Source organism: Eptatretus burgeri, chromosome 3, assembly GCF_056783735.1.
Source record: "Eptatretus burgeri isolate ZD-2024b chromosome 3, Ebu_testis_v1, whole genome shotgun sequence".
NCBI classification, from domain to species: domain Eukaryota; kingdom Metazoa; phylum Chordata; class Myxini; order Myxiniformes; family Myxinidae; genus Eptatretus; species Eptatretus burgeri.
The window spans coordinates 86,937,917-86,955,776 of record NC_140963.1 but is presented as its reverse complement, the minus strand read 5'-3'; the positions used below and the strand labels follow the sequence as shown (position 1 = coordinate 86,955,776).

The following is a 17,860-nucleotide window of genomic DNA, read 5'->3' as shown; positions in this document are numbered from 1 at the left end:
TATCTGACCTGGATGTTTATATGCCTTCGTCTGATCAGATTCTGAAATCCGTAACAATATATATATATATATATATATATATATATATATATATATATATATATATATATATATATATATATATATATATATATATATATATATATATTGTTACGGTTCTCGGAACCGTATGCATACAACATACAGTTGTCCTGAGTCAGTTATTCCACTAATATACGTGCTGTTAGATCCCTACCTTTTGTCCAGCACAGTGGTTTTCAAAGTATTTTTAGTGGCGACCCAATTTCAGAACCTCTACATCGCGCGACCCAAAAGATTCAAAACCCAATTCATAATATATAAGATAAGATTTCATGACACAAGAACATTTACCCTTTACTTTATTCACCATCGTCATGTTTTCATAGATGAGTAAACGGAGAATAGCCGACAGTATCCAAATGGTACAGTTGAATGTTTCAGAAGTTTAGTCCGAATGACATTTAGATATATCAGTGAGAAGGATGAGCCTGTTTTTCAGAAACCAACTTCTCTATTCGTGGAGAAGTAGATGACAATGCCAGGATCATATCATGCTCCATTTCTAGGCGATTTCTGTGCTTTGTTTTAATCACCACCATGGTGGAGAACGACTGCTCACAAAAGTATGATGAAGGATATGGCATGAGAACCTTAATGGCGCGCCGTGACAGGGTCGGGTACGACGGCAGCATTTTGCACCAGAATGTCAACAACGAATTCGTCCGCGCAAGAGCCTGCACTCCTGAATCCTGCTGGAGCTGTACAAGCTCTTCCTGCGCTGTATCATCTTCATCAGCAATCGAGTCCAGTGGAGCTGTGAAAGGGTCCCGAACCACAGAAAAGGACTGCACATCCAGCTCAGGGAAATAGTGCTCGAACTGTTCAATGAGCGACCGAAGGTGACGTGCTATCTCCCCAGAAAGACTGTCGATCTCAGTATCGTATCATCCTACTGGCAGGTCGTTAGATGCTCCACCAGATGGGGGAAAAGGCTAAAGCGCTTAACAGCTGCTTTGTCTGCCAGTAATTTTAGAGGCACCAGAAATCCGCTCATTTTGTCGTGAAAAATCATGAGGTTGGCGTCTTTGCCTTGGAGGGAGCGGTTGAGGACATTGAGACGTTCAAAGATGTCAACGAGATAGCACAGTTCTGACAGCCAAGAGTCTGACTCAAGCAACGCTACCCATGCCGTTTTCCCTTGTATGCGTAGGAACTCCTTCAGTTCATCTTTGAGCTCGTAAACGCGCAGAAGAAGGTTTCCTCGAGATAACCATCTGACTTGAGTGTAGAATAGTAAATTCTTATGGTCGGCGTCCATCTCCTGGCAGAATAGCCTGAATAATCTAGTGTTGAGGGTGCTCGATTTGATGTGTTTCACCATTTTTATGACTTCTGAGAGCACGCTCTGCAAGGTTTCTGGCAAAGTACGAGAGGCGAGCGCTTCTCGGTGAATCATGCAGTGTACCATGGAGGTCTGAGGAGCCACCTCAAGCAATTTAGCCTTGAATCCAGAACGCACTCCTAACATTGCTGGCGCGCCGTCTGTTGTAGAACCGAGCAACTTTCCGAAGTCCAGATCATGGTCATGATAAAACTGCTCTACTTTCCCAAAAATGTCTTTGCCTTTGGTGGTGGCCTCCAATGGTTTGATGAGCAGAGGCTCATCGACAAAGTTATCAGCCTTGATGAAGCGGACCCAGATGATGAGTTGTGCGTACGATGCGATATCAGTGGACTCGTCCAACTGTATGGCGTGCCACGGCGATTCCTTGATCTTCTGTACGACCTGAGCCGTTATCTCCAGACTCATATCTTCAATTCTGCGTTGGATGGTGTTGTCAGAGAGGGGTATAACTGCCAGTTTCTTCGCCGCTTCCTCCCCAACAATCAGAGATACCATGTCCTTTGCACATGGCAGCACGAGTTCTTCCACCATGGAGTGAGGCTTTTTAGTCTTGGCAACATGGAGCGACACTCGATACGAGGCCTCTAATGGCCGATAATTGGTCTGATGGCATGTACCCTCTCTGTCAAGACGCGTATTCTTGAGTGCAAGAAGTTTCCTCTCAAAGAACGCTCTCTCCTTACCCTGATAAGGCGCATGTTTTGTAGTCAAATGCCTCTGCAACTTATTTTGTTTCATAGACTCCGTAGAAAGCACTTCGAAACAAATCACACACTGAGGTCTCTGTGCCCCACTTTTATCCACCACGTGGTAAAATCCAAGGTCCAGAAATTTATCCTGGTAAGAACGTTCTCGAGATTTGCTGGTGGCCGGTGCTGCCATCACAAATAAGGTCTCGAGTCGTACGTGGAGACGTGAATAGACGTTAATGATAGAGTCAGAGTCTGAGTCTGAGAGGCCGTGGATCAAACCACTAATTTCCCACCAAAATGAACCGCCCTTCAGCGAGCCCGCTCATTGGCTGGATCCCATTCCAAGCGTCATGTTGCGCCGGTTCCCATACTTTGAATGAACCGTTTATATTACATCCCGTAAAAGGGAACACCGATCGAAAATAGACAATTTTTTTTTGCTGCAAGTGTACGCCCACGACCCCACGAAATTTGCTCGGCGACCCCACTTGGGGTCGCGCCCCCAGGTTTGAACAACCAAGGTCTAGCAAGACAGCAGGGAGTGCATTGCGATGGGCTATAGTTAGGTTATTAGATCATTATTCATTCCCTTTTATTTCATTCCCTCCTTTTATTTTCTGAGGTGAAATCGTCTCACTTGCTACCCTCGTTTCGCTGGCCACAGCGTACCACCGCTGTATCCGGAGTCTCGTTTTCTGAGGAAAAATCCCGACGTTCTCAATGGAAGCCGCATCGGCATCCACCTTCCCAAACCCAGACACGAGCGGCGTGGGCGGGCCAAACTGGGGTCTGGCCGAAACCCCGCCCAGAAAGGCGGACCCCATAAAGGCCCAGTCCAATCGTGATGCTCGGATCGGACGATGACGTCGGTTTCGCCATGGCTCCTCCCCGAGCTCCGTGATCGATAAAATACGGAGCAATCCTCAGAGTTGGGACGGAGTTGGGGTAGATGGAAAGGAGGAAGTCGGTCAGAGTTGTTGGATGAGAAGGTTGTTGTTGTTGTTGTTGTTGTTGTTGTGGGAGGTCGTTGGAAGGAGAAGTGCGAAGGGGAATTGAAGTTGTTGCGAAGGTGTTCCGGCTGCTTTGCTCTGCTTACTTCTCACCTCGACGGCCAGCCTACTGGTCCCCACCGACACGACCTCGACCAAACCTCTTGTCTGGTCCTGCGACTGCTCAACGCTCGCCATTTTGGACTCCGCTTTCCTCCCTCCACTCAAACTCCTGCTGCAGACACGATTGCCACACGTGTGGCTGTGGACCGAATTGCACAGCTTTTGTCTGGTGCCGCACCACGGAGCATCCCTTCCCTTGAAACTCTCAGATACCAAAAACTGACCTCAACTCCCTCTCTCCCTGGCTGCAAAAGTCCTTTGCCTTTCATTGGGTTTATTTTGTCTGAGTGTGTTGGTACATGTCCGTTGGATAAGCCTGTTTGAGATCTTCATTGTTGTGATTGTTATTGCTTTTATTAATCTCGCGTCAAGTCTGCACTGTCTGCTTTTGTAAGTTGCTTGTATAATTGTCGCACCCCACACCTCTCTCATCTTTCCCTGCATTACATCCCCAATAAACCTTTTGTTGTGCCACATGCTTTTCCTCGCTTATTGTAAATATATAATAACTAGCATATACCCGTGCTCCGCACGGAGTTGAATGGGCGGCAAAAGGTGGATGAGGCATAATAGTTGATGTTATGGGAAGCTGGGGAGGTTGTCATTGGGGATGTGATGCACGATGGTTACCTGTCCTTAGTTTTCTAAAGGACCTCCCTGTAGATGACATTTTGGGTGAGTGTCTTGTTGCTGAATAGTCCTTGTGAGGAATTATTTTCCACTTTGATAGATATATCGGAGTAACCTCTTGCACGTGAAAATGCAACATATAGTTGGCCAAGGGAGAACACAGGGACTGGGAGGTGTATTCCGAGTTTCTCAAATGTTTGGCCCTGGGATTTGTTTATGGTCATTGAGTATGCGAGTCTGACTGGAAATTGTATCCTCTGCAGTGTGACTGGAAGATTGGCGTCTGATGGGGCAAGTTTAACTCGCGGGATGAGGACTGTTTGCGTGACGTGGCCTCCTGTGAGGATTTCGGCATCTAGTACGTGCTCATGGAGGTGTCTAATGTATAGTCTTGTGCCATTGCACAGTCCTTTGGTAATGTCTAGGTTGTGTAATAGCATGATTATTGCACCTGGTTTTTTAATGAGGCGATGCGGTGGCATGCCGGTTGGGGTGATAGAGTGAAGGAATTCCATGGGAGTAGTTGTTGGCTTCATTTTCATCATGTGAGATGGCCTTGTCTGCACTGGTGTAGGTTTTTGGCAGACCTGGGAGTTTTTTTATGACTTTGTCATTCAGCGTCAATGTTGTCTCATTGAGTGGTGTTAGAATCACAGTGTTGGACAGTGCCTGAGGATCGGTTACATTTGTGAACACAGCATCCACTATGTTGTCTTGTTCGGTGACGATGTTGCACTGGGGTAGGAATTCGATGGATGATGGTGGTGCATTGGTCAGCTGACTGTGGAGTTCGCCGTTGCCTAATTGTAGGAGACATTGTGTGTAGTGTTGTTAATTTTCATGAATCCTCATATATTTTTTTTGTCAGCTTCACAATCTTGAAATGTGGCCATTGTGCGGAACGTTTGAGGAAGTTTTCAATAATGACAGTTTGTGATTATTTTGGGACAACAGGTAACACTTGGCGAAAGTCTCCTCCCATGAGGAATACTTTTCCTCCGAATGGGGCATTTATGCCAGTGATGTCTTGTACCATTCTGTCTATTGCTGGGACCATGGAGGCTTCATCAACAATGAAGAGAGAGACTGGTCGGAGGTAATGGGCATGCTTTGATACTGGAGAAATGTTGCAGGTGCTGGTGTCTAGGACTGGCACAGGAAGTTTGAAAAGATTGTGGACAGTTCTTCCTCCAGAGAGAAGTGTGGCGGCAATTCCTGTCCATGCAGATGATGCAAGTTGGATGGATTTACTCCGGCAACAGGTGATGAGTGTGTTATACACTGTTGTTTTGCCACTCCCGCCTGCACCATCTAAGAAGTAACATCGACTGGATGGTGTATGGTGTCGAGAAAGTGAATCCAGATCTTGTAGCACTTGGTCAACTAAGGTGCGTTGGTCTTCGTTGAGGCACATTAACTGGGTTTGGGCTTTTTCACTTTCTGCTGCAATATCGATGTCTTCTGAGGGGAGATGTTCAATATCAAGTGGGTTAACATCTGGTAGTCCTAATGCTGATAAACTTGTACCATTTTGTTGCAGAGACCTGTTGATGTCTTTCAGGGCTAATTGTGTCGCTGTGTGGGTGGAATATTGGCGATGGGTGTAATCTTCAATCATGGCATTCTGGTGTTTTTCCCAAAGTTGCTGGGGGTTGGTTGGATCACAATATATACAAATGGTGGTGAAAAGGGATCGCAGCTGTTGCGGCATTTGGAGGAGAGTTGATTCAGAGAGAGCTTTATCCTGTTCGGTGTCGTCAATCAGGAGGTGTCTACATATACATGCTTCTTTGAATGTGTCTGAGACTTGGCCGTCAACTGTTCGCAGGTCTTCAAATGAGGTTGGGCCAGGCACGTGGAGCAGGAGGAGACTGAGACAGTATCGTTCCATGTCTTTGGGGCTGATGGAATACATGCGGCTTATCGTGGTTTCAGCGCCTCGTTGTCTTGGTCGCCATTCTTGTGTGGATTTATTGAAGACTTAGTGGTTTGGCAATTGATGATAGCAGAGGTCAGTGGGTTGCTGTATGTTGAGTTTGAAGAATGCTGTTTGCATTGTGTCCTTGTTGGTGGAGGCTTCTGCTGCAGCAATGTGGTTTCCTGGGGTGAAGTTAACTGGTTGCTGGCTGGGTAGATGGAGGGCGAGCCTGATGATGGCATGAGATTGGTGGTGCATTTTGTATTCAGCCATTCTCCAATAAGCCTCCGGTGCGCTGATGTATCTGGCATTAATAAAGGTGGCAACTTCGTCTTGATGGAGCTGATTAGTTTCTGTGACCTGGATGTTGGCGCAGTCGTGGCCTTTGTAAACATACTTAAATAAGTATTTTATACTCTTGATTGTAGTGCAGGCCTCGAGGTTGATATGGGCTTGGTATTTCTGGGATAAGTAAGTGTTGTACGGTACAATCCATCGGTTGTCTACTTGGTGCTGGCCGATGGTGATTGTGCGACCGTTATCTGACCTCTTATACAGTGGGTAGCCATCAGTTGCCAGTGCAGTTGTTTTCCGGAACTCTTTCGGATAGTCCTTTGTGCATTTGTCATCTAGCATACATGGTGCGTGTTTATTGAGGAGTCCACATGGACCGTGAACCATGGTTGTCTTGATGACTTGGAACAACTTGGGATGTTGTGTTGGATCAGGTATTTCTGCTGATATAATGCTGTCGATGTCAGCTGGCTCTCAATTTGCTATTGTCTGCCAAAATGATGAGTAGATGACAATGTGGGAGACCACGTTTTTGGAACTCTATCACAGAGATATTGGCGACCGGTTTGCCGAGTACATGTTTTTTTTTTTCTTATGTCCATCATGAGTTCATGTAGGTGCTGTTGAAACACTCTGGCAATAATGTCTGGTCGATGTTACGCTTGTTGGCCAGGGAGGAGGGCTTTTTGCACATCTTGGCATTTGGGATTGCATGTAAAAGTGAGGAATAAGTCTGGTTTTCCGAATTTAGCAACAATGGCCATGGCATCCTGGTAGTTTTGTTGCATAGCGCGTGGTGAACCCTGAAAGGAAGATGGGAGTACAACAATTTTTCAGGGTTGGAGATTTCGCGTTTATGTGGTCCATGAGTCCTTGATAAAGTTCAACACGTAGGTCATTCTGTTTTGTTCGTATATACTGCAATCTGCCGGCTTCGACATGAATATATGCGTCAACCACATACTGTTGGAAAAGCTTTCCACCGTAGAAAATTGGGGAGAACGATTCTCGAACTGACAGGCGATGGGCATAATACTGCAGGCAAGTAATGTTGTGTCTTTTTTTTTCTGACCTGTGCTGTTCATCATGTTGCATGTTGTGCTGCCAACCTAATTCTCCAAATGGGTAGAAGATGGGGTAAACCATGGGGTCGATGTTCGACAACAGGTAACAAATATGCTTGGGTGGTTGACCTTTGGGATGCACAACAATATCTCTGCTATGTGGAGGTGCGCCATCTGGTGATGAAAAGACAACTGCTCTCTCATCTTGCCTTGGATCATTATATCGCCGCTGGTCACCACCTCTCAAGATGTGCATTGTTGCACCATGTTGTGGTGTTCCATTCTGATCAGCTTCGACTTGTTGCATTTGTTTGTATGCTGCTGCATACGGGTTGGTTCGTTGTAGGACATTTTGAAGGAGTGACATGATATCTGGAAGACATTGTTGATTGGCAGGTTGTTGCATCCTGGCCTGTAGAGCTTGGCTTGCTTCTAAAATGTAGTCGGATATAGCATGGTGTGGTGCCTTGAGGAGGGTGAAGTGAGCCCTGAAGTGAAGAGGAGGGCGACGATAGCTTGAGGAGGGACGTGATTAGTGTGGTACACTTGGCCATGTTGTCTGAATGCATATGGGCCACGGCCTGGTGGGGACACAATGTTGGTGCCAAATGATGTGAATGCCATGGAACTATTATAGCTGCAGATGTTGGCTCTAAAGTTTTGAACTTGTGGTGTATCTGTTATGAAAAGGTCTCTTAGTTTAGTTGGGTATGGTGGCAATTTAACTTTGCCTTTGTGGCAACAATTGTGGTTTTCCTTTTGAAACAGAAGTGCATTACAGAATGAACCTTTCGTTGTCAATGTTCCAATGCAGAATGGATCGACCTGCAGTGGGAATCGTCGGGCAAGGAACTGCACCATGTGTGCTGCAGCATGTCCTGTGCTGGAATTTGGTTGAACATTTTGCTGGGGTACTTGTCCTGATGTATCATCAGCATTCTGCGACAGATGATGGGTCGTGTATGTTGCACGGGCTGCCAACCTGCTTTCCCGCTCTTCCTCCGTTTCTTGGTGTTGCTGATCATGTATCCTTTGTAGATTGGCTCTTTGTTGTGAAGGGGGCCTTGCCCCTGTGATGGTCCTTCGACGTCTCGGCATGGTGCATCAATGCTGTAGGGGGAGGAACAGACAGTGTCAAGAGATGGGGGTGGGTATTGTGTTGGTGGACCATTTGCTACCAGCAGAATTCATAGTCGGGTAATTTGATTTGTGATGGGGAAAGAAGTCTGCTGGTAAGAATATGTGACCCACCACAGCAAATTCAGTCGTGTGGTGCACATCATCAATTTGTATAAAAAGAAAGGGGTAGAAATTGTCTTTGCCGATTGGCTTGGCAATGAGGAGGTATATTATTGTGAGATGGCATCTGAAAAGTGAATTATATGTACATTACATTTCGTAAAAAATGGGGTAGAAATTGTAGTCGCCAAGGTCTTAAACTCTCCAATTAACTGTCTTTGGTAGAAATGTTTGTTATTATAGGTAAAACAGGTGTTTCATTGAGTTTTAGTTTGTGGTGTCTGGGATAAGGGGTAAAATTTCCCAAATGAGTGGTTTTGTAACTGTGTTCAGACTGGCAGTATAATGTACGATGTCGTGTTTATTTCAGTGCTTCTTCATGCTTTAGAGATTCTTGGAATAGAATAAGCAGGTGAAAGTGAACTCTTGCTCTGTGTATAGTTTGGCTGGAGTGGATGGAACCTTACCTTGAACTTAGGTGTGAATCATTTTTTTTTTTTTGTATACCTTGTCGAGGCTCGAGAGAGAGCTAACACACAATGCACAGCAAGGGGGGCGGGAGTGGGAAGGACAAAACAGTGGGGAACATGCTGGTCCACTCCAGTCGAGTTGAGTTGTACTATACTGTATTTTTCAAAGCAAGGAAAGTAGGCCTACTTTGAAGATGCATGGCTCGATCCATGCAAAATACACATGGCACCATAATGCTTAGATCCTCACGGTTGTTTGGTGTTGACATGACATAATACATATGATGTAGGCCTAGCCCAAGACTGAACAGGAGCAGTGGAGGGTGACCGAGAATCAGAATGCAAATTTCAATGAACGGCACTTTTTGGCGCACATCCGACGATCGAACACCGCTTGGATGCTTAAATTTGAAGATCACACACGCAAGACACAACACAGGTAATGATGGCGGTTGATATTGACATTTTGATGTAAAGAACGGCAGTTGTTTGGGTGCATCCGACAATCGAACACCTCTTTAATTTGAACAGTTAACACACACACATTCAAGGTACAGAATCTATTGTCGGACACAGCGCTTTCGAAGAACAAAGAAAAGAAGATAATCCGGCCCATTAAGGGATGACCTCATACCCGTTCTCTGGTTCCCCCTACCTTCAGATTATAGCCTTTGATGTTATCTGAACGTAGGCCTATTGCAACTTATTACCTTCGCATTCTGCGAAAGGTTATGTTTTGGTCGGCGTATATTTATTTATTTATTTATTTATTTGTAATCTTGTGATTCGTATAACTCAAAAAGTATTAAACCGAATTGCATGAAATTTGGTGGGATGATTGGTTATTAGCCAGGAAGCATTCGATTAGATTTTGGGATCGTTCGGGTCAAAGGTCAAGGTCACGAAAAGGTCAAAATCGTCTTTTTACGATAACACGGTCAATTTTTATTCAATTTGCATGCAACTAACGCCAAAATGTTCAGAATTCAACGCCTCATCTTGTGATATGCAATATGACACAATGACGCCCATACTCTTGTTACCGGTTAGGGGTCAAAGGTCGGGGGGTCACGACCTTGAAAAATATACGGTTTTTGTCATAACGCGGTCAATTCTTGTCCGCTTTACATGAACCCAGCACCAAAATGTTCAGAATTTAATGCCCAATCTTGTGACACAATGACGTCATAACACATGTCACCGGTTGGGGTAAAATGTCAGGGGGGGAGGGGTCACGCCCTTGAAAAATATGCGGTTTTCGGCATAACTCAGTCAATTCTTATTCGATTTGCATGAAACCAGCATCAAACGAGATTACCTTCTCTTGTTGAAACGTTGTATTCACCGAGCTTGCGAGTGAAGACTCGCCAAAACGACGTGAGTTGATTGTTGTTTAGTCCGTAGCCCCCGAAAGTCGGGGGGGGTCATGACATTATAGATATGTGGTTTGTGTCATAAGACCATTCATATGAAACCAGTTCCCCACACTCATACCAAGAACAAAAAAAGTAGTGGCAGCGAAGGTATGCGCTCTATGAGTGCCCGTTCTAGTTTTCGGGTGTTTTTAATATGTACGTTGGATTTCAGACACAAATTGACAGTCAAAGAGGGTGTGCTCAGTATGGAAAGTACGTTGGATTTCAGACACAAATTGACAGTCTGAGAGGGCGTGCTTAGTCCGGGAAGGCGCCAATCGGGGTACATCATGTTGGCAGAGCTGGCACTCATCGTACCCCTCCTTCCATGCTGATTTTTAAAACATGACAGCCATTGGTAATGTTCTGAGCCATACTATTTATTATCAGTTGTGTTTATGTTCAGTGTTTAATGCAATGAGTACTCCCTTACTCTAGTTCATATTTCTTGGATACATGGCAGCACTTACCAGACAGCAGTTCAGTGATGACGACCGAACAGGAATAAATGCGGCCGTCGATGGGTTGACGTTGTCATCCAATTCCAGCTTCGAAATTTAGCGCATTGTCTTCGTCACATTAAGAAGCCCCAGTATATGGAAAATGAGCACATTCCTCTCGGCGGTGACGGTCTGTCGACGACAGACGTATTGACGTCAGCGAATAACCGATGATGTCATGACTCAATTACGCCTCTCAGCGGTGACGTCACACGTCGCCATGCAAACGAATGTAAAAATTAGGAAATCGCCCAAAATTCCCAAACATGTCCGTCTGGCGCGATCTCACATCGCCCATGCTGTTCATTAGACCACAGAGCACCCGCTTGCTGAAAATGGCGACAATCCGTCCGGCAGTTTTGGAGGAGATACGTCAAATTACGCGCAGACGTTAACAGAAATAATATAGATTGTTTCATTTTTTTGTGTCAAATTCACCTTCTGAGGTAGTCAGCATGTGCAGAAGAGGGTTTTACATTGCAGACGCTGTTTTCTCGGAGTGGCATTACGCCTCTCAGCGGTGACGGTCTGTCGACGATAGACGTAATGATGTCATGACGGAATTACGCCTCTCAGCGGTGATGTCACACGTCGCCATGCAAACGATCGTAAAACTTAGAAAATTTCCCAAAATTCCCAAACCTGTCTGTCTGGCGCGATCTCACATAGCCCATGCTGTTCATTAGACGACAGAGCACCCGCTTGCCGAAAATGGCGACAATCCGTCCGACAGTTTTGGAGGAGAGACGTCAAATTACATGCAGACATTAACAGAAATAATATATAGATTGTAGAAATATTCCCAGCTCGCCTTTGTCTTTTCCTCCATTGGTCCAGCATGGTTCGGATCTAAGTTTAGCCGGGTTTTTATTCGCAACAATCCGTTCCTTCTAGCCGGTATGTCCTTGGCAGTGCCGCTTGGCTGCATCCGATCCAGAAAGGTGATCTGTAGTTGGTAGAGTGATCCAGTTTGGACAAGGAGTAACGAGGGCGTGGTTCCCCGGTGGTTAATTAGGTAACCTGATTCTAGACAGGAGGACCCAAGGTCACACGGTTGAGTTATTGGTGTCCACAGTCGTTTAAGCGACGCACCGCGTCACGGAATTATCCGTGAGCGACGGCCGAGAATTCTGGGGAGTCTGGTGGGAATCGATGTAGTTTCCCCCACCTACGTCCCCAGTGGTCGTCTCACCCGACCCCGCCAGCCCACAACAATATATATATATATATATATATATATATATATATATATATATATATATATATATATATATATATATATATATATATATATATATATATATATATATATACACTGACGACTGTCACTACTCATGGCTCTGCTCTGTTATTAGTCCAGTAGAATTACACTATAACCTGAAACAAATTGCAATCGTTTTTTTTTTATTGCTGGATCGTGTTCAGGGGGTCACTCTGAATGTCCCAATATAAAATAGGACAAAATAGGACCACCGGAAGTGCCCTAATTTGCATAAATTCAAAATGGCCGCCATTGAGCACTGGGGGGGGGGGGGCTGATATCTCCTAAACGGTGCATTTTAGACCCGATAAATGTATTATTAGCAGATAGGAAAGTGACCCCAAGGAATCCAAATATGTCGTCAAAATTTGTGTATGACGTCATATATGTCAGAAATGACGTCATTGATGAAGTCATTGATATAATTTATGTTAAATTTATGTTTTCCTCAATGTTTTTGTAGGAAGTACATGTATGACGTTCTTTGGAAATATCCTAGTCTGAAATGTGTTCCATGAGCTATGCCTTGAACATTAACAAATTCAAATTCAAATGTATACCTCCACAGAGTCTGTCCTATACATGTCCTGGCTTCTTCACATGATGAGGTTTTACTTTGTCTGAATCAATATCGGTGGCAACATCCCCCTTATTTGTGCATGATGTCCCTTTGCATCCCGTGCATGATGGTGAACACTCTAAGCCATTTTCCAATAGCTGCAACATAGGGTGTCACAATCACCCTTTCATTGGCACCGGATTATTTTCAACAGATATTCCGGTGCAGGAAGCAAGTCCATCTTGCTTGGTTGCATTCGACCATCTGACAAATGCCACCCCCAATCCATTGGATTCAGTTCTTCTTTCCCCATCCAAACCTGGGCTTGATAGTAAACCCTCTGTGAGTGATATCTTGCTGCGTTGGATGTTGCAGGTAGCGTCTGTACTTGGACACCGCGAGCACTGCTAGCCACCTTTTCCGAGAACTTCCTGGCTCTCAGATCATTCAGACTTTCTTCCATCTTTCCACCACATAGAAAGACAAGAGCGCTCTCTCCTGCTTTATCTATGTCCTCTACCCCCAACCCTTCTTGAGCCAACTTTAGAATTTGCGACTTAAACTCATGATGATTTTGGAATTTCTTCACGGGCGCTCCTTTCCCTATCCCAAATATCCTGGATGTTGTGTCGCATCCAGCAATGGCATGGATCACTGGCAAGAGACTACACAATTCTTTCCCCAACTGCTTCTTGAGGCAAACAATGTCCCAGACTCTCCTCTTCACCTCCTTCTCCCCACACTTGCGTTCTGACCTGAAGACGAGTCCTTTGCAATCATCACCGCAATAGAAACTCAACAGTGCAAGAATATCTGTATCTTCTATTAGTTGCGTACAAGCAGACGTTGAACACCTTACAGCCGTTTTCACAATCAAGACATCAGCATCACCATGTACGCTTCGGGTCTTGATGCTATTTTTACCCATCTTCTGTAACGGAGTGGTATTTTCTTCCCTGTTCTGAAGTTTACACTACAAACTATGTGGTAAATGGCATCTGCCACGTGAAGGTCAATGCAAGATGCCAAACGTACCCGAACTTTCTCTGCCCAAGGATCGTTTGAGGGCCTTTGGTCACATGCTTTAAAGATAGACCTCTGGAAGTCCCGCGTTCGAACAAGGTAAGAATCATCAGAGTTGGTGTCTGCTGACATCCCACAAAGGAAGCAGTGTTCCAAAAAGTTAAATATGGGTTCAATAGAACGGTGACTTGGCGGCTCTGGCTCCTCCCGAAACTTTCGTTTTCACGAAAACTGTATAGATTTCTTGTTGCAAGGGTCTAGTCTGCATTCAGAGTGGAACTTCTGCCCCACCATCACGTTGATGGCAACTCCTCTTGATTTTGCAGCTTCCCTTACACTATGGGCACCCTTCTCTGTCAAAGTAAACGTTTGTCGGCCATCATCAAGCTGTTTCTCGCACATGGCACACTTTGTGTCATCCATGGTGTAGATGTCGCCCTGTGGATGAGAAATTAGTTTTTAGGATATTGTCAAAGCTATGCTAAATTCCACGAAAATCAGTCAAGTACTTTACCTAATGCTATGCGCGTACATACGACGTCTAATACCCCACACAAACAATCTGAACCAAACACCATATACACAGTACACTCTTCAGAACTCACAACACAAAGCATGCAAAATGAAATCAGTCATGCCCACAGTGTAAAAATAGCCGCATAAATCTGATGTATTGTACAGATACACTCATGATCACCTGAACAAAGAGTCACCTGGCCGTTGAGTCCATTTACCTTAGGTGAAATGTGCTGGTGTAGGTTACCCTGATGTGGGGGGTGGGGGGAGGGGGTTTGTTGTGTTGCATAGTTTATTTGTCAATCCTGATGTATACTATATGATAAGGGAAAATAAACTCTTTTGAATTTGTTTGACACCTATGACGTCATTTCTGACATATATGACATCATATACAAATTTTAACGACATATTTGGATTCCATGGGGTCACTTTCCTATCTGCTAATAATACATTTATGGGGTCTAAAACGCACTGTTTAGGAGATATCAGCCCTCCAAGTGCTCAATGGTGGCCATTTTGAATTTATGCAAATTAGGGCACTTCCGGTGGTCCTATTTTGTCCTATTTTATATTGAGACATTCAGAGTGACCCCCTGAACAAGATCCAGCAATAAAAAATACTATTGCAATTTGTTTCAGGTTCAGCCATTCTGGGGCTAAATCTACTGGAATATATAAGTAAATGTCGACTTACAATTAGAAACCCTCCCTATTAGTGTTGCCTAGCAAACAATTATAATGTAAACAAGAGTTCTATTTTGTAACTTTTGACATTAAAAATTACTACACAAGTACCTCAAAACTGTTAAATTAAGAGCTCATTCTGATCTTAATTTAGCTGATTTATTTAGCTGCTTGCACAATGCACTTCCTCAAATAAGTAAAGCTTGTATTTATTATGTCTGCACGTAGGATGCACCTGAGCATCTACTTACAGTCTGCAAGCATGCCCCACTACTAAATCCACTGCATTGTGATTCTGATCCTCCAGACTTTGTCACAGAGCGTCCGTGCTTCCAATGCAGTTTCATGGCAAGGGTTATACTGGGTGGTTTGCCATTGCCTTCCCAGCAGTGATTGGGGCAGGAATTTGTAATTTGGCCAAGGTGCCGACGATAGCTCGACTACTTTCCACGAAGGAGACCGTGGGGATCTTTAACGTCCGGCAACTAATTCCGGAAGATGGGGTCCCCGTTTAACATCGACTCGAGGGATGGCACACACATTGATGAATCACCCTCCCACAGCTAGGTCGGGATTGAAACCCAGGCTAAAGAGCTTAGAGTTGAGTATGCAATGCATACCTCCTACCAGCCAATTATATTTATTGTTAAAAAAATTTCTACAGGGGGCGGGGGGTTAGAGGATTTTGATGTACCGTACTCTTTACAGAGCATTGGTGCTGCCGAAGCAGTTGCTTGGCAAAGGTAACACTGCACTGGGTGGTTTGCCTTCTCTCTATGTTTCCTTGTACATCATTTCCTTGCATGCACAATCGGTTGCTTCCTCGCGAGTTCATGCGGATTGCCAGAGCACCCCCCCCCCACCACCTCCTGTGTCACCGTGGGACAATAAGTCAACATCACTTCGACTGCGATACCCCTAAGAAGTTTCTTATCTCGAGGATTCCGCAGCTTGTCAAAGAACTCCGACTAAAGGTTCAACAAGCAGCTTTTTAGCTTCATTAGACTTCAGGCAGCGAGATTGGGTCTCTCCGAGCAAGCATTGTGCAATTGAATTGAACAGCACTCAAATTGGAAGGCTTTCCGAGGGGGGGGGTGGGTTCCATTGTCACCGCACTCAACCACCACTGAGTGCATAAGGAACGTGAGATGATCCTTGGCACGTGTTCTTTTCCAGGAGGAAAGCCGTGGCCCATGGGTGCACTCAAAAAACGTCTCGGCTGTCCCAGCCAGCCATTCGGCTGATTAGTCTGAAATTCCTGGACTGCGGTTAAGGTCTTTTACCCCCCCCCCCCCCACACACACACACACACACACACATATTGAGACACTTCTACCTCCGCTTTCTCTCTTTTAAAGCTTTCAATTTTTTTTTTTTATGAGGTCAATTTACTGTAAATCTCATGAACGAACTTGTACATCAATCGTATGAAGGACACGGATATTGGGGAGCTGTCAGTGTTGTTTAACATTAATTCCAGGGGCATTGGCAGACGATGGACAAATGCATCCCTTTTTTATTTTATACATAGTCTTGGCTCGTGGAAGAGCTAGGACACAAAACAGACCAGGACACGACATAGACAAAGGGAACAGCAGGAGAAAGGGGAAACGCCAACAGCAGGGTGGAAGGAGAAGGTAGATGGAGACGGACAAACAAGGGATGCAGGTAACGATGAGGGGTAGAGGAGAACGTAAGGGGTGGACAGGATGTACAGAGACATGACAAAAGTAAATAGACACAATGATTTTAAAAGAATTTATTTTTTGAACATTTGAAGTATATTTGATCCATTTTAATACATACACTAATATTTTGTAGACTTGCCATTTGCAGATTTCAACGCTTTTACTCGTTCAGGCATCGAACGGACAAGTTGTGAAAGTTTCTCTTGTGGGATTTCTGCCCAGGCTTCACACAGAAGGTTGAATAATTTTGCCCGTGATATTGGTTTCCTGGACTTTTTCCGCACAGCTCGATCCAAGGTGGTCCAAAGGTGTACAATGGGATTCATGTCAGGAGACTGACTTGGCCATGGAAGTGGCTCGATCCCATTTCTGTCCTGCCGTTCTTTGGTTGTTTTTGCAGTGTGGCATGGAGCTCCATCTTCCATGAACAGTGTTGTTTTTGACCATCTGATCAGTGGAGAAGATGGGGAGAAGTCCATCCTCAAGGATAGAAATGTGCATCGTAGAATTGATGTTGCCAACACACTCCACAAGCTCTGACCGACCAGCACTCCAGATTGCTCCCCACAACATCACTGAAAAACCACCGTGTTTGACAGTTGGCTGCAATCGGTTTAAAGATAACTTTTGACGGGGAAGTCTCCGGACCCATACACGTCCACTGTCACAAAATTGAGTAAATTGGGACTCATCTGAAAAAATGAGTTTGCCAAAACTCCAAGTGTCTGTTGGCCATCTCGTCAGCCCACTTCTTTCTCCTTTGAATGTTGGCTGGTCGAAGAAGAGGTTTTCTCCTCACTGCTCTCCCATAGTAGCCCAGTTGATGAAGGTACCGCACAGCAGTTCTTGAGCTAACTTGGACTTCCTCTGCAACATCTGCTGCCTAACAACGGGAAATTTTCTCAATGGACCGCTTGACAGCTCAAGACACCTTTTTGAAAGCACAGGTCGACCAGAACGGGAAGCTGTGGATTCCTTGCCTTCGCTGGTGAATTGCACAATCACCCGATTGACCGTAGAAAGCGGAATGCCAAGGTTCTGAGCTATCTGACGCTGGCTGACTCCACCCTCCGATTTGCAAACAATTCGTCCTCTTTGAAAATCGCAAAGGTCGTGTACTCCCTGGGTTCAAGGCATAGTTAATTGTCACACACGACCCAGGAACTCGTTTCTGCAAATAAATCGTTGAATATTGGTACAAATCATTGAGTAAAACTTCCTTCACACAGATGAAATGAATAAATTTAAGGTGTTTATTTACTTCTGTCATGTCTCTGGAAATAGGATTCTAACCCGAGTTCCCTACATCATGAATAGGGGATTCACATGCGAACAGTAACAGGTTAATCCGATTGTATTATGTACT

General features: G+C 44.8%; 1 protein-coding gene and 1 pseudogene across 1 annotated transcript in view; one reads left to right on the top strand and one right to left on the bottom strand.

Moving 5' to 3' along the window:
• LYPD6 (LY6/PLAUR domain containing 6) overlaps positions 1 to 17,860 on the top strand; it is a 115,156-nt gene that overhangs the window by 14,189 nt on the left and 83,107 nt on the right. The gene's annotated exons all lie outside the window — the stretch shown is intronic.
• Positions 5,842 to 7,503, bottom strand: LOC147030385 (uncharacterized; annotated as a pseudogene).